The 20,717-nt window shown below is 46.4% G+C and overlaps 1 protein-coding gene across 2 annotated transcripts in view; it reads right to left on the bottom strand.

Moving 5' to 3' along the window:
• Positions 1-14,520, bottom strand: part of LOC119489737 (kelch domain-containing protein 8B-like) — a 201,741-nt gene extending 187,221 nt beyond the window's left edge. Inside the window, exons 1-2 of one of the 2 annotated variants that reach the window (XM_037772518.1) lie at positions 14,307-14,520; positions 14,082-14,179 (exon numbers count right to left, since the gene is read on the bottom strand). The gene's annotated coding sequence lies outside the window, so the exon portion shown is untranslated. Of the gene's footprint in view, positions 1-14,081 lie in introns of both variants that reach the window. The other variant, XM_037772517.1, reaches the window with a different exon arrangement.
• Between the last annotated feature and the right edge of the window lie 6,197 nt (positions 14,521-20,717).

Here is a 20,717-nt window from a genome sequence, read left to right as displayed (position 1 = left end):
GCACAAAGCCCTTCACCTATGGAGGGACTGTAATAGAAGCGATGACTGTGGTGGCTGCAGTGTTATTAAAGGACCATGAAAGTAAGACAGAAAGGATGTCTGCTATTGATGATGGGCAACTTGGTGGCGTTATGTGTAGCTCTCGGCCTCTTTCATTTTGTCAAATTAGCTCTCAGAGGAAGAAAGGTTGGAGACCCCTGGTCTAAACTGTCTGCTGTAAAGAACCATTTCAGTTTTAAATTGTGACAAAGCTTGCTTCTTGGACTCCCTGAAGGGCCCAAATGGAAGTTAAATCAAAAACAAAATACCATTTATATCGACAAAGGCTTCTTCCACTGTCTTTTCTATGATCAGCAGAGCTCTGAGGTGAGTAGCAGCAGCAACAGCAGCAGCAACAGCAGCAGTAACAGCAGCAGTAGCGGCCTGAAGCAGCAGCAATAGCAGCAGCAGCAGTAGCAGCAGCAGTAGCAGCTTGCAGCAGCAGCAGCAGTAGCAGCAGCAGCAGCAGCAAGAGCAGCAGCAGCAGTAGCAGCAGAGGTGGAGCTCACTGCTTCTTTTCTCTCCTCCCTGTTTTCCATTGTAAATCTTCTGCTCTGTCCACTCTCAGTCACAGTTGTTTTCTCTTATTCCTGCTGTTGCTGTTGCCCTGTCCATATCTGTCGATCTGCTGCAGTCCATCGCTCCCTCTTTTTCTCTTTTCCGCTCTTCCTCCACACCATGAGCCACAACGGGGCATCTGGGGACTTGCTGTGCCATTCAGCCAAATCTCCCCACCCACCCCGGCAGTTTCCCAGCAGATGCTGCTTTCTTCCTTAAATAGATAGGATGTAAGGCTAAATTAAGAGAAGAAGAAACAGAGGGAGGGAGGGAGGGAGGGAGAGTAGATGATGGAAGAGAGAGACTAAACAAGGAAAAAGACAGTGAGGGTGGATGCTAAGACTAAAATAAGGAGAGCTGGAATGAGTGGGCTACAGGGTAGTACAAAAATGCAAAAATATATCTGGCTGGCACAGTTCTGTTGACTATAGTGCACGGTGGCAGTAAAAGCACAATATATTATAATAAATGTGAGGTGAGAAAAGGATAGCTGCGTTCAGAGAGGAGTCAAGATGAAGAATGAGAAAGAAAACAAGGACATGAAGACAAACAGAACCACGGGGGTGATACGGTAAGCAGCTCACTCATCCATGAGGGCTCCTTGTTTCAGTATAGAGCTATGATTGCATTAATGTGAACGTAAGACACTAATGATCCCTGCTAGGCTTAATTTCATCAAGATTAAGAAAGAGAGAGAAGCAGAAGCAGTGAGAGCTCAAAGGAGAATTACACTGATCCCTGCTGCTGCTGAAGGTTTTAAACTATTAGGTTGATTGGCTTAAATTATTGATCTGATATGAGTGGAGGTTCAACTGGCTCAATGGGACTCCTGAGACTGACGTGATGCGATCGAGTGATGGTTTTAGTCTACGTCTAGTTGTGGTTCCAGTGGTGTTACAGAGTGATGATCTTTGAGTATAGACCGTGGCTGCAGACTTCCTGCTCTGTGGAACATCTTCTGAAAGAAGAGAACTACTTCAGAGGCTCTACAAGTCGCCTGCCCGTCTCCCTGCCTTCCTACCACTGCCAGCAACCTCCTACTGTGCTTTTTTCATTATGCTAACGTGTCTCTATGCTTCCCCTTCCTCTCGTCTTAGCTCCGCCCAGCGAGGACGTGAGAGAGAGATGCAAGGAAGAGACGCGAGGACAAGGAGGAGGACGAGGAGCCAAAGCTGCCAGATGAGAAATCCTTGGTTCCATAGCGTCAATCTTGAGCGATGTCAGTTGCTTCAAACTGTGTGCCACATGTGGAGGTGCTGCATTTATACGTCACGTCACTTGATAAAAGACTTCAGAGTAGGATACACCTGTGTGTCCTCGCTCTAAGCTCCTCCAGAAGGCTAACCCCCCCCCCCTCATTCCTCGCTCAAGTCTTGTTCTCCATTATATCCATTCTTCCCTGCTGCCGCCGATTCCCACTTCCTGCCATCAGCCCCTCATCCAGATCCTCCAGATCCTCCTCTACGTGTCTTAGCACCACTTAAGCCCCTAGGAAGTGCGCCAGTCGTCGATCCCGACTTTCGTAGTGTCCAAACGGCAGTACTGCAACTTCCGTGTCCTTCACGTGATGCACTGGACCCAAAAAGACTTTTTCCCATAGACTTACATTGGGAAAGAGATGTCTGTTACTCAGCGGATAATTTTTTTTTAGGTGAATTAACTTCCCAGTACGAATACTCTAATAGCCCTTATTTAAATCATTACATTTTTAAAGTTGTAAAACGCACTAATATCGGAATCCAGAGTTATTTTCCTTCCTCATGTGAGTGAGATCCAGACCGAGAGTTATTTTCCTTCCTCATGTGAGTGAGACCCAGATTGAGGCTGGAGCTCAAGCCGTGACGACGGTGTGACGTTGGGACCCCGTGACCGAGTCATGTGACCGAGCGGACACTACTCCGCCAATCATTTCGGACGCTACTCCTCCAAGATCCGGGTGCTTTTCCTGACGGGAGTCGAGCCATTTAGGCATCATGCGCCAATGAGCAACTCTCACAGGAATGACCGGGGGCCCTGCCTCCAACGATGTATCCAGTTCTTTTAATTCATCCATGTCACCACCTCCCTGTCTGAATCCTGTATTTGGGTCCCTGCTTTGTCCATAACACAGTGTAATATGGAATTATGTGGACTACACTTAAACCGACCATGGCCATATTCACACGGTAATACTGTTGGCATCAAAGCTTACGTGTGATGTGCTGTTTTCCAAGCTGTTTTCTTCATCTACTCTCATGTGTCACGTGGCGGTCGAGCAGCGTGTGTGCATGTGAAGCCCAAGGAGCCAGGTGTTTCCAACCCCTCTGGTTGGTTAGATTGTGTAGAATTAATCGCAGCTTTTGCGATGTCGGTTTGAATGTGATTAATGGTTCAGCCCTACTAAACAAGTAGGGATGTCCATAATTAACCGTTTAACCGTTAACCGACAATAAGGATTTTAACCGATTAACGCTATCGGTTAAAACGGTTAAAAGAAATAATAATTAACTCAAAAGCTGAGCGGCTCAGAGGAGCGGCTCGTCACTTTAAGGAGAGAGCTGCTCCACCTTAACAGCCCACCTTAAGAGGCAGATCCGGATACAGGAAGTCGTCTCCGGTCTCTGGCTCGCTTGAGCGGAGCGGAGGAGTTGTAGTTTCATAGCATTTATTCACCGACAAATAAAGTGTACACACACTGCTACACTTACGTTCACAGCTAGAACGCCACCAACAACCTCACACTCACCACCAACACACACGGTCTGTTGGAAATTTGCTAAAGTTACGCAGACTACGTGTGCGGCGGCGAGAACGAAGCCTCCGGCAATGCTAGAGCTGCTAACGTAGCACAAAAACACACGCTGTTGGACACTCGCTAAAGTTATGCCGGGCAGACAAAGTATCGTTACGCCGGGCAGACACACAGCTGACAACCTGCTAAACTAAACTAAATGTGCGGTGGAGACTTTTACTGGGAAAGTGGCTGCTTGTCCGCGACACTACACGCAGCAACTGGTACGAGGTTAACGGTTAATAATCAGTTGACGAGGGTCGGTTATCGGTTACATTTTTTGAAAATGAGCATCCCTATAAACGAGTTGATTAATGAAAACAATCATTTGCAGCCATAGTAGACTTTAGCGCGTCCATCTTTTCATGGTGAATCTGCCGTTTCCTTGATGGAAGAGTTCAGCCATCGTGGCAGCTTTTCACACACCTCCCCAGCAAGAGCTCGTATCAGAGCTGATGTTTTCTGGTGGCAGCAATCACATGAAGCGATCAAAGAGCAATCGCTTTCCATGAGCTGATGTATTTCCGTGCCTCTGGCAAACTCGGAGTAATACCCGCTACTCCATGTGGCAGCAGGCACAGAGAGCAATCACACAGCGACGAGTCTTTGCTTCAGGCACATCTAAAAGTGGAAGCAATCATAGCAAATAATCACACAGCCATGTCTCTACTGAGCTGGATTGTCTCAGTACTGAACTAAAACTTGAAGCCATTACAGTAATTATTTAATCAAACCTCCCCGTTGCTCTAAATGACTCCCAGCATTAATGGACCTATAATAATCTGACAGGTATTTTCTGTTGTCACATGAAGCTCCACAACACATCAGCCTGGAACTAAAACAGTTACCACAGTTCATTGTTGTCTTCTGCATCTCTGGTGCTGACAGCTGTCCAGGTTCCACTGTTGCTGGTGATTTTAAAATGCGCAAGGTGCGCACGCACGCATACACATGCTGTTATGTCCACAAAAACAGGTTATAAACTAACACTGTGTCCTAACTGGATGCGAGCGTCCAACTATGGCGCTGCATCGCGCATCTGACGCTCTCTGTCCACTGAATCCGTTAAATCTGCACTTCTGTTACATCATGTAAACAAACCAGGAACATATAAGCTGTGAGCTCCAGATCAGACTGGCGCTGAAGACGTAACCACCTCAAAGATGGGTTAGTAGTACTTGTTATCTTCCTCCTTTTGACAGGTAGATCGTAATAAAGTTTCACTAGTGAACTTTATTACATATAACTGCGAGAGTCAATGCTTGTGCTGAAAGTGTCAGTAATCAAGTTCATGTCTTCATTTACATCCAGGACAACTGACCCGGTTTTCTCGGCTCATTTTATCTAAACTAATCAGCCGTTCCTCTCAATATGAGTGACAGGAAAAAATAGGAACCGTGTATCCGATAGAAGTTCAGACAAAACGTCACGCCCCGCTGTGCAGCGCCGTGTTGCTCACAGCGCCATGTTGCTGTGCAGCGCCGTGTTGCTGTGCAGCGCCGTGTTGCTCGCAGCGCCGTGTTGCTGTTCAGCGCCGAGTTGCTCACAGCGCCGTGTTGCTGTGCAGCACCGTGTTGATGTGCAGCGCCATGTTGCTCGCAGCGCCGTGTTGCTGTGCAGCGCCGTGTTGCTGTTCAGCGCCGTGTTGCTCGCAGCGCCGTGTTGCTGTGCAGCGCCGTGTTGCTGTGTAGCGCCGTGTTGCTCGCAGCCGGTTAGGACAGTCCAATAGAAAACAATGTAATCAAGCCCAAGTACATGTCCTAGTTGTTTCCTAAATGCAAAACTATCACTGTTTTGTGCTTTATTTTGCATTGCAGTGTTAAGTCCTTCCATTACCAAACTGAATGACTTCATTTTACTTATAGACTAGCTGTTATTTCAGTTTAGTTTTTTGTCAGGAGAAAATTCAGCTGAGGGGGCACAGTGACCTTTTTGGACGGGCCTGGACCCCCATTTTTTCCAAATCAGTACGACATCTGGGTATTTTTGGCATTCTGTAGATTTTGCTTTTGTTCGCATACTGCATATCAGTATGTACTACTAGTATAGTATGCGGTTTCGAATACAGCCAGTGTGTTTAAAGGTGTTGGGGAATACCAAACGTTGTTTAAAGCAGGCTCCAGGGGAGCTGTGTGAAGTCTGATAAATGTCCTCAGGTGATGAAGTCTGAAATGAAAATAATCTGGGGATGTGGAGCTAGGAAGAAGTGAGCTTAGAGTTCTGTCAGCGGTGGAGTTGCATTATGGGTCATGTAGGCGTCAGGTTTTGACAAGGAAGAAGAAGAAGGTGTAGAAGCAATAAAAGAGGATATCTCTGGTTCCGCTGCACCAATTTTGATCCCTTATTTATTTATCCCTGTCCATTGTGAATCCAACAATGTACGAGTGTGTGCTGAATCAGTGTAGTATTCCAGTACTCCGATGCAACTTCCATGTGCTCTAACGCCCGGGTCCCACAGGGAACGTCAGCAGCAGGCGGCTGTTGAAACTGTTGTTTTTTATTTCGGCGTCCATGTTAACAGGTTAGAGCAGCCACACAGCTCGCGTGAGCAGCGCTGCGGACGCACGGCTCGGCTGCGTGTCAGCAGCGTCTCTTCTAGAGATTCGAGGTCTCGCCTATACCGAGCCGCGCGGTTCACAGCAACAACAGACAGTGAAGGTGATCTACTGACTGTATATCGACATCATACCAGCAACATTACTACAGTTTCAATGTCTAGACATCTGTAGAATATGTCAGACATGAAAAAAGTAAAGATTTATTTTTAAATCAACACTTCCGGTTTTATTTCAAAATAAAAGTCCTCTAGCGTTTTTTTTCTGTGGACAGAATTCCTTAATCTGTTAACATAAGGCTTTTATTCTGAAATATTTACCGGACAGTGTTGTAGGAAATGCAGTGACTTGCAGAGCTCCATGAATGAATAAAGTACAGGGTTTTAATGGTGGATTATTATTATTATTTACAAATGAGCACACGGTTCTTAACCTTTTTCTGTCTAAAATAAATATAAATGACCTTTATAATGAGATGAAATGAAATGGCCATAATGAAAGGCAATCTCCATGAAAAAATAAAGAGCTGACAGCAGCAGCAGCAGAAGAAATGCTGCCGGTGTGAACACCACACGTGAGAAAGACCTAGCAGTTCAGCGAGGCAGCCGCCGGCCGGGGCTTTAGTGTGTGTGTGTGTGTGTTTGTGTGCGTGTGTGTGTGAACCTCATTCAACAGACTTTTTTCCACAGCAGACATTTAAATGTAATTAATAACATTAACAATCATTCTAGCGGCCTTTGTGCACAATATGGCCCTGAAACCATCTGCAATTAATAGAATTCAGCCGTCGTTGAGGATATTAAGCACGCCTGCACTTTGTCAAAATGTCCGACATGAAAAAGGTCTATTCTGTCTCATCGTCAATTGTGGAAAGCCTCAAGATCTTTCAAAAATTATTTTGCACCACCATTTCAAAGAAAATGTACAAATGTACAAGACTAGAGCATGTTGTCATAAAATATCAAGATACTATGTTTTGGCCCAATTACACATGATTTGCTGCATTGAGCTGGGAATGAGACAAAGTCGTAAATGTGCAAATGTGCACTCATGCTGTTCTTCCAAACACACTGCTGCTATTGCTGCTGGAAACAAAGCATTGGTTTTATCCCAACAGGACTATTGTTCCCAATATAAGAATGGGACATAAAACTAGTGCATGCCAACGTGTCCCCCACCGTCTCTGTAATCATGATCCCACCACCTCTCAGTTGTACCGGGTCAATGGGCCTAATGAGGGGAGAACTCCAGAGAAGAATAGAGTCCAACCCCTATCCAGGAGTACGGTTCCAGAACCGAGGCTGTGCGAAGAGGTAAGCCCTACCAGATCTAACTGATAACGCTCCACCTCACGCACAAGCTCCGTCTCCTTCCCCCACAGAGAGGTGGCGTTCCACGTCCCCAGAGCTAGCCTCTGCCGCCCGGGTCCGGTCCGTCGGGGTCCCTGGCCTTCACTGCCACCCGTGTGGCAGCGCACCCTACCCCAGCAGTTCTTCCCACAGGTGGTGAGCCCACAGGATGGAGAGGAGGGGGGTGCCACGTCGCTTCTTCATGGGTGTCCCCGGTCGGGCTCCGTGGCAAGCCCGGCCACCAGGCGCTTGCTGACGGAATTATTTATTACCCAGCAGGTCAAAAATCAAAGAATAAACACATTTCATTGTTCCATCAGCTCCATCAGGGCCGTTTGAATGCATTTAACATAAATGTCAGTATATGGGTGCTCTACAGTTGTAGCGTCGGCCCATTTGACCACGGAGATGAGATCGACGGCCGGCTCGACCGCACGTTACCGCGATAGGATAACGTTTCCTGTCCTTGACAGAGTTAGCATGCAACTTTAGCCGTGATGTCTAGCTCTGCTTTTCCTGTCAATGTGTGAAACCCAAAGTGTTTCCATCCTTTACTGGATGTGTAGTGTTTACCACGCTGGATTTAACATGTGAGGGTGCAGGTTGTATTGGCTCACTGCAGCCGGCTGCGGTTTGTTTTGGTTGACGGATACGGAACGGATATGACTTCGCGTTACTCAGACTACAACAATAAAAGCGGTAACTTCCTTCTACCTCCACATAAACTGAAAAGGAAGCAAATATATCAATTCTGGCATTAAAAACATCTATTTCAAAATCTCAAAAAAAAGAAAATCATGATACATAGGTGAATCCATTTGTTTTCCACCCCTAGCAGATAGTGACAGTGATAGCTGTGAAAGGGGGAGAGAGAGGGATGACATGCAGCAAAGGGCCGCGGGTCGGATTCGAACCCTGGGCCGCTGTTGTAAGGACTCAGCCATGGTACATGGGGCGTCCACTCTACAAGGTGAGCTACCAGGACGCCCCTAAAAAATATCTTAAAAATACACAATTCGCCGATTCCTTGGCCTGGTGGGGAGTCATCTCAGGCCCGGCGGAAACCCTGGTATCGGATCGGTGCATAAATTGGCGTACTTGCCTATACCCGATCCCGATATCGGAACAACTCCAGTACAAATGACACGCAGAAATCAAGAAAGGCGTAATTATTGCATGCTAAATGCCTCGCACGAATGGGCTGGTTTTACCATGGTGGCGACCTGCTGGCATGTGGACCAGCCTTGAGGAGAAACAGGTTCACACTCTGGGTTATGTGAGCATCTTCACAGGTGGAGGGAAGAAACATAGAAATGAGGTGAGTACACTGACTCTTCTCTCTTCTCTCTTTCTAAAGGAATAGGTGGATATTTTGGGAAATATAGTTATTGGCTGTCTGGCCGAGAGTTAGATTAGAAGTTTGATACCACATATTAGCCTACAGCCAGCAGCCATTTAGCTTAGCTTAGCATAAAGGCTGGAATCAGGGGAAACAAGTGGGAAATGTCTGCAAGGCGAGGGTCATGTGACCACTAGTGAGCTAACCTGTTAGCTTGTTTCTCACCACCGGCTGACCACTTGGTTTGGTGAGCTATTACAGGGTTTTTTAATAGACTGGATTTGACAATGTCCCTTTTGAGATTTATTCCAAAACAAGGTTAAAATGGACACATTTGGTTCGGAATGGAGAACTGAAAATTACATTTAATGGATTAAACATTGGGAGGCAGATTTTTCTTTCCTTTGGAAAGGGCAAGGCTAGCCGGTTCCCCCTGCCTGGTGTCTTTATGCTAAGCTAAGCTAACCGACTGCTGGCAGAAGCTTCATATTTAGCGTACAGACACGAGAGCGTATGGAACCTCTACTCTAACTAACTCAGAAAGTGAATATGCATATGTCGCCAAATGCACTTACTGACTTTTCTGCCTGTTTGACCTGCTTAATTGTTATTTTCTCTACATGCACCAGCTGTTTTATTCATTTCTCCTTTTCTCTCTCTTTCCCTCCCTTAGACATCTCATCCACACCGGTGTTGGCAGGCTAATGTCCAAACTGTCCACCGTAAGCATCCCAGCATCCCACTTAATCCTCTGATGGGAATATTGGCTCAGTTCCACACTCATCCGCCCGGGTTAATGTCTGTAGCTGGCTGGTGTGTGTGTGTGTGTGTGTGTGTGTGTGTGTGTGTGTGTGCGTGTGGCAGCAGCCATCTCGGTCCCACACAAACCACCTTAATCACATCTAAAGACATTTTGTACTACACTCATACACCAACTCTGTCTTGCAGAGTTCAGGAGCCTCATTTATCAAAGCATGCATGGAACAAGTTCTATGTTGGTATTTATGAAACGTTCACACATATGATAAATCTCACCTACTCTACATCCATCTACTTGTGCATATATATATATGTGGCCAATCACATCTCTCTGAAAGTCCTCGTAGCCTCGATGTCGAGATAAAAGTAGCAACCGAGACAGATGAAGACGTAAAACATCACAATGAAGTTTAGATACTGTAGCATCCTGGATGCAGAAGCTTCCCAGCATGCACCGGGGGCCAACGGACAAGTGAGTCGGGTAACACCGTGTGTGATGTGGTGTGCACAATAATACATGCGGCTACCAGATAAATAAATGAAGGAACAGAATGGGGACAGGTAAAAAAACACCTGTTCTCATTCACTGTTTGGATTACAAAAAGTAATACTCTGTAATCTGTATATAACCCACATAACCATGCGCCAGGACATTCAGGGCTGCCGCTCAGGAAGTCAGCTGACGTAGTATAAAGAGCGAGGAGAGCGCTGATGGTGTCCCGTGTGAAACCAAGTCAATGTCGACTTATTTTACCTTGTACTTTTGTTACATAACTTACGTACTCAACTAACGCCACGGAAGGTCAAGTTACATAACAAGTTGGGATGCTCATTTTGAAAAATGTTCTTAACCGATAACCGACCCTCGTTAACCGATTATTAACCGTTAACCGGTGCACCAGCTGCAGGAGCACAACAGATATTCGTTGACGGGAGTCTCCAGTTCACCGTCCGGGAGCGTTAACTTAGCAGCTACGATGCTGCGTGTAGTGTCGCCGACATGCAGCCACTTTCCCAGTAAAAGTCTCCACCGTACATTTAGTTTAGTTTAGCAGGTTGTCAGCTGTGTGTCTGTCTGGCGTAACTTTAGCGAGTGGCCAACAAACAGTGTGTATTTGTGCTACGTTAGCAGCTCTAGCATTGCCGGAGGCTTCGTGCTCGCCTCCGCACACGTAGTCTGAGTAACTTTAGTGAGTTTCCAACACACATTGTGTGTGTGTGTTGGCGATGAGTGTGAGGTTGTTGGTGGCATTCTAGCTGTGATCGTAGGTGTAGCAGTGTGTGTACAGTTTGTTTGTCGGTGAATAAATGCTATGAAACTACAACTCTTCCGCTCCACTCAAGCGAGCCAAAGACCAGAGCCGACTTCCTGTATCCTGCAACTCAATCTCCGCCTCTTAAGGTGGGCTGTTAAGGTGGACCAGCTTTTCTCCTTAAAGTGACGAGCCACTCCTCTGAGCCGCTCAGCTTTTGAGTTAATTATTAACATTTCTTAACCGTTTTAACCGATAGCGTTAATCGGTTAAAATGCTTAATGTCGGTTAACGGTTAAACGGTTATTTGAAAACATCCCTAATAACAAGCTAACAGATTTTAACCCTTTGCCTTAAACAGGTTCTGTGCTGAACCTTTGGATGAGGATGTGTCCCAGAAAACAGACATCGGGCCCAACTTCAGTGTGATTCATAGATTGCACATTTTAACAGTTTCAGCACAACAGAAAATATTCATGGCTTAATTAAATCAATTACAATCAGTGGTACCAAAATATCAGAGTTCATTATTAAGGCAACTTGATCATAACTCAATGTCATTAACAGATTCTCTGAATCAATGTGGAGCCACAAGAGCTCAGCGACCACAGAAACAAGAGAAACACACATTAATCATTCCACACTGAGAGAAATCATGACCTTGATTTCCAAATAAAAAAGACATCAGTCTGTTAGTTCTACTTCTACGGCCGTTAGCAGAGATTTAGGAGGCATGTTACCCCCAACTGTAGGCTCGGCCTACTTGTGTGAAACACTAATAAGGGTTTGTGGTTTGCCTGCAGTCAGGAGTGGTTCTAAATGTACACACATTGTTAAGCACAAGATAAATCAGATTCTATGTGTAGAAATGAGCGTACACACAGTTTATGCACAAAACTGCATGCATAGCTTAGTTGATAGATGAGGCTCCATGAAGACCATCAGCTGTTCTCAGCATGTCCGCAACACTACACGCAGCATCGTAGCTGCTAAATAAACGCTCCCGGACGGGTGAACTGGGTTCTCATTTGTCTGTTGTGCTCATACACTGCAGCTGGCACGAGGCACAAATCTTGTCGGTTAACGATTAATAATCGGTTAACGAGGGTCGGTTACCGGTTAAAAGCGTTTTTCAAAATGAGCATCCCTAATCACAAGTAACAGATAACAGGTGATTTAAGGATAAGAGCCACACTGCTGTCACTATATCATCATGAAACGACCAGACGATCGTCTCAGAGAGAAATCCTCTACAAAGCAGAGAAAACAGGCAGAGCAGATGTGAAATGCAGTCTTTTGCCTGAAAGGCTTCATCAAAAATACATTTCTGTCCTGTGAAGACCGACTAGCTGCAGGGCGGCGGGGCCTCTCGTGGGCTCTGACCCGTGGTCTGAACTTCAGAATACATTCAGTTGTAAAGAAGGCAGCTCAACTGTTTATGCAGCAAAAGAAGGCAAGATTTAAAAAAATAAATAAATAACAAACACCAACTAAATGAAATATATTTCCTCCTCCAGACAGAAGTGATGCTAATTAAAACTATTACTGGATAAATCCCTTTTCACTGCTTATATGGTGTGAAAAAAGAAAACATTATGCATTTTAATTAATCCATATCTAACAAGCCATTGTGCCAACTACAACATCAATAGCTAATTTCATACATGCATAATTTGATGCTCAGACAGTCCATTTGTCATTGTCTGCAGAGGCAGAGCCCGGTGTGTCAGAGCAGCCTTCCTGGGGAGGCCTGATTGGGGGCTGCATGCTGCTGCTGGCACAATGAGAGCTGCCACACAGCACCACGCTTCTCTGCTGGATCCGGCAAGACAGGCCCAGACGCTGCATGTCAGCTGTAATCCTCATTATGCAAATTAACTCACACCAAGTTAGGAGCAATCATTGCAGGTCAGATGGGAACAGTAGCACCAACACAGAGACAGAGAGAGGAGGGAGGACAGATGGAACTAGTTGGAATCTGTGTTAGAGGAAGCAGCAGCAGTAGCAGCAGCAGTAGCAGCAGACCAGGCAGCAGCATCAGCAGCAACCGCAGCAGCAGCAGCAGCAGCAGCAGCAGCAGCAGCAACAGCAACAGCTGCAGTAGTAACAGCAGCAGCAGCAGCAACAGCAGCAGCTGCAGTAGTAACAGCAGCAGCAGCAGTAGCAGCAGCAGCAGCAGCAACAGCAACAGCAGCAGCTGCAGTAGTAACAGCAGCAGCAGCAGCAGCAGCAGCTGCAGTAGTAACAGCAGCAGCAGCAACAGCAACAGCAGCAGCTGCAGTAGTAACAGCAGCAGCAGCAACAGCAGTAGTAACAGCAGCAGCAGCAACAGCAGCAGTAGTAACAGCAGCAGCAGCAACAGCAGCAGCTGAAGCAGTAGTAGTAACAGCAGCAGCAGCAGCAGTAGCAGCAGCAACAGCAGCAACTGCAGCAGCAGTAGTTTCAGCAGCTGCAGGGAGCCATTAGACTGCAGGAGGCTGCTCTGAAGACCCAGTGAGGATGGAGGGAGAGGGACAGAGGAGAGGGACTCTACCTGGACACTGGACTCAGTAAAAAGAGAGCAGGAAGTTGAGGTAGCTCTAAAAACAGAATAAAAACTCTGGTCTGTCTGCCAGTGACTCACAGCCGCATCCAGATGTTGGGCACGCAGCGCAGCAGATGGCAGTGGCTTGTCTAGAAAAGACGCATCTCACTAAACAGCTGGATGGATTTGCCCTGCAACCTCAAAATCCCCCAATCTGCACCAAATATCATCACGCAAGCTTCGCTGCTCCAACTCCACTGAAACAATGTCCCTGTAGCAGATAACATTCACCAGAGACCACCAGAGACCACCAGGGATCACCAGGGACCACCAGGGGTCACCAGAGACAGACCACCAGGGGTCACCAGAGATCACCAGAGATCACCATCCAAACTTAGAAAAGCTGCTCATGTGGATGGTGTGGACACTCAGCTGGTGACTGAGAAGGACAGTCCGTGATGAGGTGTTGTCTTATTCTGTTTACTGATGTCTCCTGATGTCTCTCTGTCCCCTTTGTTGTCCTATTATCTCTCATATTAATCAGAATTATTAAGTCATTATTAACAGGGTGCTGGATGATCCTCATCCACCATTGTATCGCCACAACAGTCCCATTCAACTTGTGGGTCTCCCCCACCCGTCCGGTCCAGACCCGGTCGGTCCAGACCCGGTCGGGTTCCGTCAGTAGCTCCGCAACGCCCAACAACACGGAGAGGAGCTCGCGGCCAACAGAGCACGTGTGAAGCCCGCTGCGGACCGAGCCGGACCTGAACCATCCGAACCCGAAGTCTCACGAGCGGCTTCAAAAAGTCCGTAGGAGCGCAGGATCGGATCGGACCGGACCGGACCAGACCCGGACCGGACCGGTGCGTCATTGGACCGCATGGACCGAGACGCAGAGAGGTGGAAAGTTTGGAGACAGCAGTCCTCCTTACCTGTCTGTGTGTCCGGCAGTCAGCGGTGCGTAATGTGAAGACACGGACCGTCAGCAGCGGGGACAGCGGTGGACAGATCGCTCCGTGTGATCGTGTTCCTGTTCAGAGACAGAATCCAGAGACCAGAGAGACCATCAGCAGCTCCTCTCTCTCCGTCCTCCTCCCAACACTGAATCAACATCTCTCCTCTCGCGCTCCTCTCTCTCCCCCGCCCCCCTCACTCACCACAGCGCGTGCATGCAGTCCCTGCTGTCCAGCTGTCCCCGCTGTCCTCCACCAACCCGATTCATCACCGCCGCTTTAACTCGAACCTGTTCACGCACACAGCGCTGCTTCTTGTGTCATGCTGGTTTTGAGACGTTGGTTTCCGGCTCCCCACCCATCGCCAGTACCAATACCAGGACCAGGACGAGGACCAGTACCAGCAGTACCAGTACCAGGACCAGTACCATTACGGGTACCAGTAGCAGGTACCTCCAGACTCACCTGGAGGAAGGATGCTGGGTGTAAAGGTGAGGCTGCTCCCAGAGCGGCGCTGCTGCCCTCCTGTGGCCTGATACTGATAATATCATTAGTATTAGTATTATTATTCAGAGGCTTTAAGTGATTTTATTTGATGTTTTACATTTAATCTATTGCATGTTATTTTTTTTATCTGATCAGGAGTGTTTTATTTTCGGTTATGTTCATTATGTTTGTTTTCCATCACTGTAAAGCTGCATTTCTTGTATGAAAGGTGCTACACAAATATTGTTATTACATTACTACTACTACTACTGCAGTTTATTTTTTTAATGAAAATAAAATAGGTCATGTTCCACATTTAAAGCTGCAGTAGGCAGTACATGTTGGGCATCATTGGGCTAAAATCCCATAATAACCTTTTTCAGCATATTGTAATTCAAGTGCTCTGATAGAAAACTAGACTTCTGCTCCTCCTCGTGGCTCTGTTTTCAGGCTTTAGAAAATCTAGCCTGGGAGACTTCGACCAATCACAGGTCATTTCAGAGAGAGAGTGTTCCTATTGGCTGTGCTACAGCTGGTGGGCGGTGCTTGGAATTTCCTCTACCTGATCTCAACATGGGTGCTGGGTCACAAACTTTCTCATTTTACAGCTAAACCGTGCACTACAAGATGATTCTTAAAACATCTGAGGAGAGAAATAGTCATTACAGTAACAGAATATTGATTCATATTTGATCAGCGCTGCCTAGTTTGACCATTTGTTCAGAGTTGGTGAGTGATTGACAGCTGGCTCTCATAGACAGCAGATGGACAACGGACCTCAGATCAGCTGTGATTGCTTGTTTTCCTCCGGTAAGTGAAATCTTGCAGATGCCGTTAGGAGCACCTGAGGACAACGGAGGACACCGGAGGACACAGAGGAACATGATTTTTTTCAGATTACCTGTCTCTTGTACTACTGTCACGATATAGTGACCGTTTTATAAAAATGACTTTTTTTAATCATATTTGCTCCATTTCTACCCACTGCTGCTTTAAGGAACAGGTGGGAAAAAGGCAAATTCTAATCAGGAAAGTAAAAATGTCCAGTGATCATAAAGGCACCTCCTACACAAGACAGCAAGTGACATAAAATATGAAAAATAATTCCTGTGATGATTGTGAGTCTGAGCTGTGTTGAACTCTGTCGTAGCACTAGAAATACTACAACCGATCAGATCAGAGCAAAGTAGAACATAACAGAACTCAACAAGAGCAGAGGAGAAGAATCCTGCAGGAATGATGGATCCATAAATGTATATTTTATATTACAGTTCCACACAAAGAGCTGTTCTATCCTCTAGTTCCCATCTAGTCACCTTGGCTGACACCGTCGCTCCATCTGCTTTGTAAGTAAATCATCAAATGTTCAGTCAATTGCCGGCAGCGCCGCTATCATCAATTCCAATCAGCCTGGGACAGAGCTTAATGTGTCTGACCCCCCCCCCCCCCCATAATGAAGCAGTCAATTACACTAACGCTTTAGGAGACAACAACAACAATCAGGACACCTGTTGAAACCTCACTTCAAACCCAGTTTGTATTTTTAATCTCATGCCAAACTACAGAGGGAGGAACTATTCTATCCATCATTTGGCTGTTTCCGCCTGTAGTAGGTGCAGGATGCTGTTTCCTCCTGTAGCAGGTCCAGGTAGCTGTTTCCTCCTGTAGTAGGCCCAGGTAGCTGCAGGACGCTGTTTCCTCCTGTAGCAGGCCCAGGTAGCTGTTTCCTCCTGTAGCAGGTCCAGGTAGCTGTTTCCTCCTGTAGCAGCTTCAGGTAGCTGCAGGATGCTGATCCCTCCTATAGCAGGTCCAGGTAGCTGCAGGAGGCTGTTTCCTCCTGTAGCAGGTCCAGGTAGCTGCAGGATGCTGATTCCTCTTGTAGCAGGTCCAGGTAGCTGCAGGACGCTGTTTCCTCCTGTAGCAGGCCCAGGTAGCTGTTTCCTCCTGTAGCAGGTCCAGGTAGCGGTTTCCTCCTGTAGCAGCTCCAGGTAGCTGCAGGAGGCTGTTTCCTCCTGTAGCAGCTCCAGGTAGCTGCAGGACGCTGGTTAATGTGATGGTGTTGAATATTTGCTTCTTAATAGCAGGAGGACGTTTTTAATGTTCATTACAATATATGGAATCACACAAAGTCATGTACTCACCTCCCTTCGTACTTTCTTTAATTAATACCCAGTGGACCTGACCTGGTCTCTCTCACACACTCTCTCTCGCGCGCGCGCGCGCGCACACACACACACACACACACACACACACACACACACACACACACACACACACACACACACACACACACACACACACACACACACACACATTGATCGACAACCTATCAATGATTTATACTGTCCATGAGCTGTACCTGAAAATCTGTCAGCCATGTGTTGGCTCCGTAATCATTGATCATATTGATCATATTGATCGTATTGATCATATTGATCATGGTGTCAGAGCAGAGACGGACTAATCAGTTTAACTTTTCCATTATATCACTCCGGATTTAGCTGCACTTCACTGGCTGCCTGTCAGATTTAGAATTGATTTTAAGATGTTAACTTTTAAAGCTCTGCCTGGTTTGGCACCAAGCTACTTCACTGAGCTCCTTACTCCCTACATGGTCGTACCCAGGCCTTACTGATCATACCCAGGCCTTACTGGTTACTGGTTGTACCCAGGCCTTACTGGTCGTACCCAGGCCTTACTGGTCGCACCCAGGCCTTACTGGTCGCACACAGGCCTTACTGGTCGTACCCAGGCCTTACTGGTCGGTCCCAGGCCTTACTGGTCGTACCCAGGCCTTACTGGTCGTACCCAGGCCTTACTGGTCCTACCCAGGCCTTACTGGTCGTACCCAGGCCTTACTGGTCGCACCCAGGCCTTACTGGTCGTACCCAGGCCTTACTGGTTACTGGTCGTACGCCTTACTGGTCGTACCCAGGCCTTACTGGTCGTACCCAGGCCTTACTGGTCGTACCCAGGCCTTACTGGTTGTACCCAGGTCTAGGCTGTTGACTAAGGCCTTACTGGTTGTACCCAGGTCTAGGCTGTTGACTAAGGTCTTACTGGTCATACCCAGGTCTAGGCTGGTGACTAAGGCCTTACTGGTTGTACTCAGGTCTAGGCTGGTGACTAAGGTCTTACTGGTTGTACCCAGGTCTAAACTGTTGACTAAGGTCTTACTGGTTGTACCCAGGTCTAGACTGGTGACTAAGGTCTTACTGGTTGTACCCAGGTTTAAACTGTTGACTAAGGCCTTACTGGTTGTACCCAGGTCTAGGCTGGTGACTAGGGTCTTACTGGTTGTACCCAGGTCTAGGCTGTTGACTAAGGTCTTACTGGTTGTACCCAGGTCTAGGCTGTTGACTAAGGTCTTACTGGTTGTACCCAGGTCTAGGCTGGTGACTAAGGTCTTACTGGTCGTACCCAGGTCTAGGCTGGTGACTAAGGTCTTACTGGTTGTACCCAGGTCTAGGTTGTTGACTAAGGCCTTCCTGGTCGTACCCAGGTCTAGACTGGTGACGAAGGTTTTACTGGTTGTACCCAGGTTTAAACTGTTGACTAAGGCCTTACTGGTTGTACCCAGGTCTAGGCTGGTGACTAAGATCTTACTGGCTGTACCCAGGTCTAGGCTGGTGACTAAGGTCTTACTGGTTGTACCCAGGTCTAGGCTGTTGACTAAGGCCTTACTGGTTGTACCCAGGTCTAGGCTGGTGACTAGGGTCACCACTGGAGGAAGACACAACACAATGTGCCAGGGGACCTCAAGGAGAATCATTTCACCCCCCACCACAAGCCAGCCCTGGGATACAGCAGAGACAAGAGGAGGCGTCCTCATCCTCGCTTATCACCCTTTCTCCCTCCTCCCCCCTCTTGGAGTTCACTGACCACATGAAGGAGCTGGTCAATGCTGGAACTAAACTTACTCCCCGCCCTACACCCATTTTCTCTCCCATGATCCCCCCACGAGGTCGACCTCGAACAACTTTGGCACTATCTCCACAAGCACGACACCTACCACCTCCATCCCCTCCACAATGGAATCAGCCTCTGTCTCCGCAGTCTGATAAGGATGTTCCTTTACAAAATGTTGCAAGCACAGATTGATATGTGCTGGGTCCAGGCTTCAAGGCTAATGATACACGTGACTGTTTCCAGGAAAAGCTGGGGCCCTGTGTGATGAGAGCTTCTTCTATCTCAGTTCTAATAAGTAGTAGAAAAAGAATGGTGAATCTGCAAAGAAACAGGAAGATTTTTACTGATTGTGCTAATTTATCAAATTTAGCATTGATTCCTTGCCAGCCAAACCATGTCCCAAAAAATAATAATAATGCTTCTAGCACATTAAAGCTAGCCCTGTTAAACGTCAGGTCTTTGGCAGGAAAAAGTTTTTTAATCAATGATTTTATTATTGAGCACAAGCTTGATTTTATGTTTTTAACTGAAACTTGGTTAGACCAAAATAACAGTGCAGCTGTTCTTATCGAGTCAACTCCTCCCAACTTTAGTTTTATGAGCGAAGCTAGAATGCATAAGAAAGGAGGTGGAGTTGCCATATTGTTTAATGATTCTCTCCAATGCAAACAGATATCTTATGGACATTTTGCTTCTTTTGAATATGTCGCTCTTCAGCTGAACTCCTCTTCTCGAGCTTTGTTTCTCAATATCTACAGGCCACCTAAATACTGTGCAAACTTTTTTGATGATTTTACTGAACTGCTGTCTGTAATTTGTGTTGACTTTGACTGTGTAGTCATTGTTGGTGATTTTAACATCCATGTTGACAACCAACAGGACAGAGGGGCCAAAGAACTGTGTCAGGTTCTTGATAACTATGGAATGAGTCAGCATGTGACAGAGCCCACACACAATAGGGGACACACTTTGGACTTAATCATATCAAAGGGCCTGAACATTTCCAAGGTTGTAGTGATGGATGTTGCTCTGTCTGATCATTCATGTGTATTCTTTGAGAGTACTCTTCCTGTGCACAGGAATGATAAGACAGAGGTAATCACAAAAAGGTATATCACTGAAAATACCAGTGATCAATTTGTTCAGGCTTTCTCTTCCACACCCACCCTCCCCTGGACCTCTGTCAATGAGCTTGTAGATAATTTCAATTCTAAAATGACAAATGTTATTGATACCATTGCACCCACCACGGTGAAGATTGTCTCTGGTAAGAAAAAATCTCCATGGAGAAATACCATGTTGGTAAGAAATGAAAAAAGAGAGTGTCGAAAAGCTGAACGCCAGTGGCGGAAAACAAATCTACAAGTTCATTATGACATCTATAAAGAGAGACTTTGCATTTATAATTCAGAACTGAAAAATGCAAGGCGGTCCTTCTTCTCTGACATCATCACCAAAAACAATAACAATGCACGTGCCCTGTTTGCTACTGTCGACAGGCTAACAAACCCTCCTGTGTCAGTAGCCTCTGAACTTTTATCCTCCAGGGCCTGCAATGAATTTGCTTCCTTTTTTACAGAAAAAATTCACAAAATCAGACAAGCAGTCACTTCCTCCATAGCAGGTACAGGATGTTTGTTTCCCCTGCGTCCACTTAAACCTGGTGCAAATACCATGACACAGTTTTATCCAATAAATCAGACATACCTGGAGGAAATCATACAACATCTAAAATCCTCCTCATGCTGCCTTGACATTCTGCCAACAGGCCTTTTCAAAAAAGTATCAGATTGTATGGTCTCAGAGCTTTTACAGATGGTTAATACATCTCTTGTTTCAGGAGTGTTCCCACAGGCCCTGAAAACTGCTGTCATCAAACCACTCCTCAAAAAGAACAATCTGGACTCATCAATAGTAAATAATTACAGACCGATATCAAATCTTCCATTCTTGTCTAAAATAATTGAAAAAACAGTTTTTCAAAAATTAAATAGCTTTCTGGCACTAAACAACTCTTTTGATGTCTTCCAGTCAGGTTTTCGACGAAACCACAGCACTGAGACTGCTCTTGTTAAGGTCTTCAATGACATCCGATTGAACACAGACAGTGGTAGAACTACGGTTTTAGTTTTACTGGATCTCAGTGCTGCATTCGACACGGTTGACCATAATATATTACTAGACCGACTGGAAAACTGGGTGGGTATTTCTGGCATAGCA

This window comes from Sebastes umbrosus, chromosome 6 (genome assembly GCF_015220745.1).
Source record: "Sebastes umbrosus isolate fSebUmb1 chromosome 6, fSebUmb1.pri, whole genome shotgun sequence".
Lineage (NCBI taxonomy): Eukaryota > Metazoa > Chordata > Actinopteri > Perciformes > Sebastidae > Sebastes > Sebastes umbrosus.
Note: the sequence above shows the minus strand (reverse complement) of the source record. Positions and strands in the feature narration are given on the sequence as shown.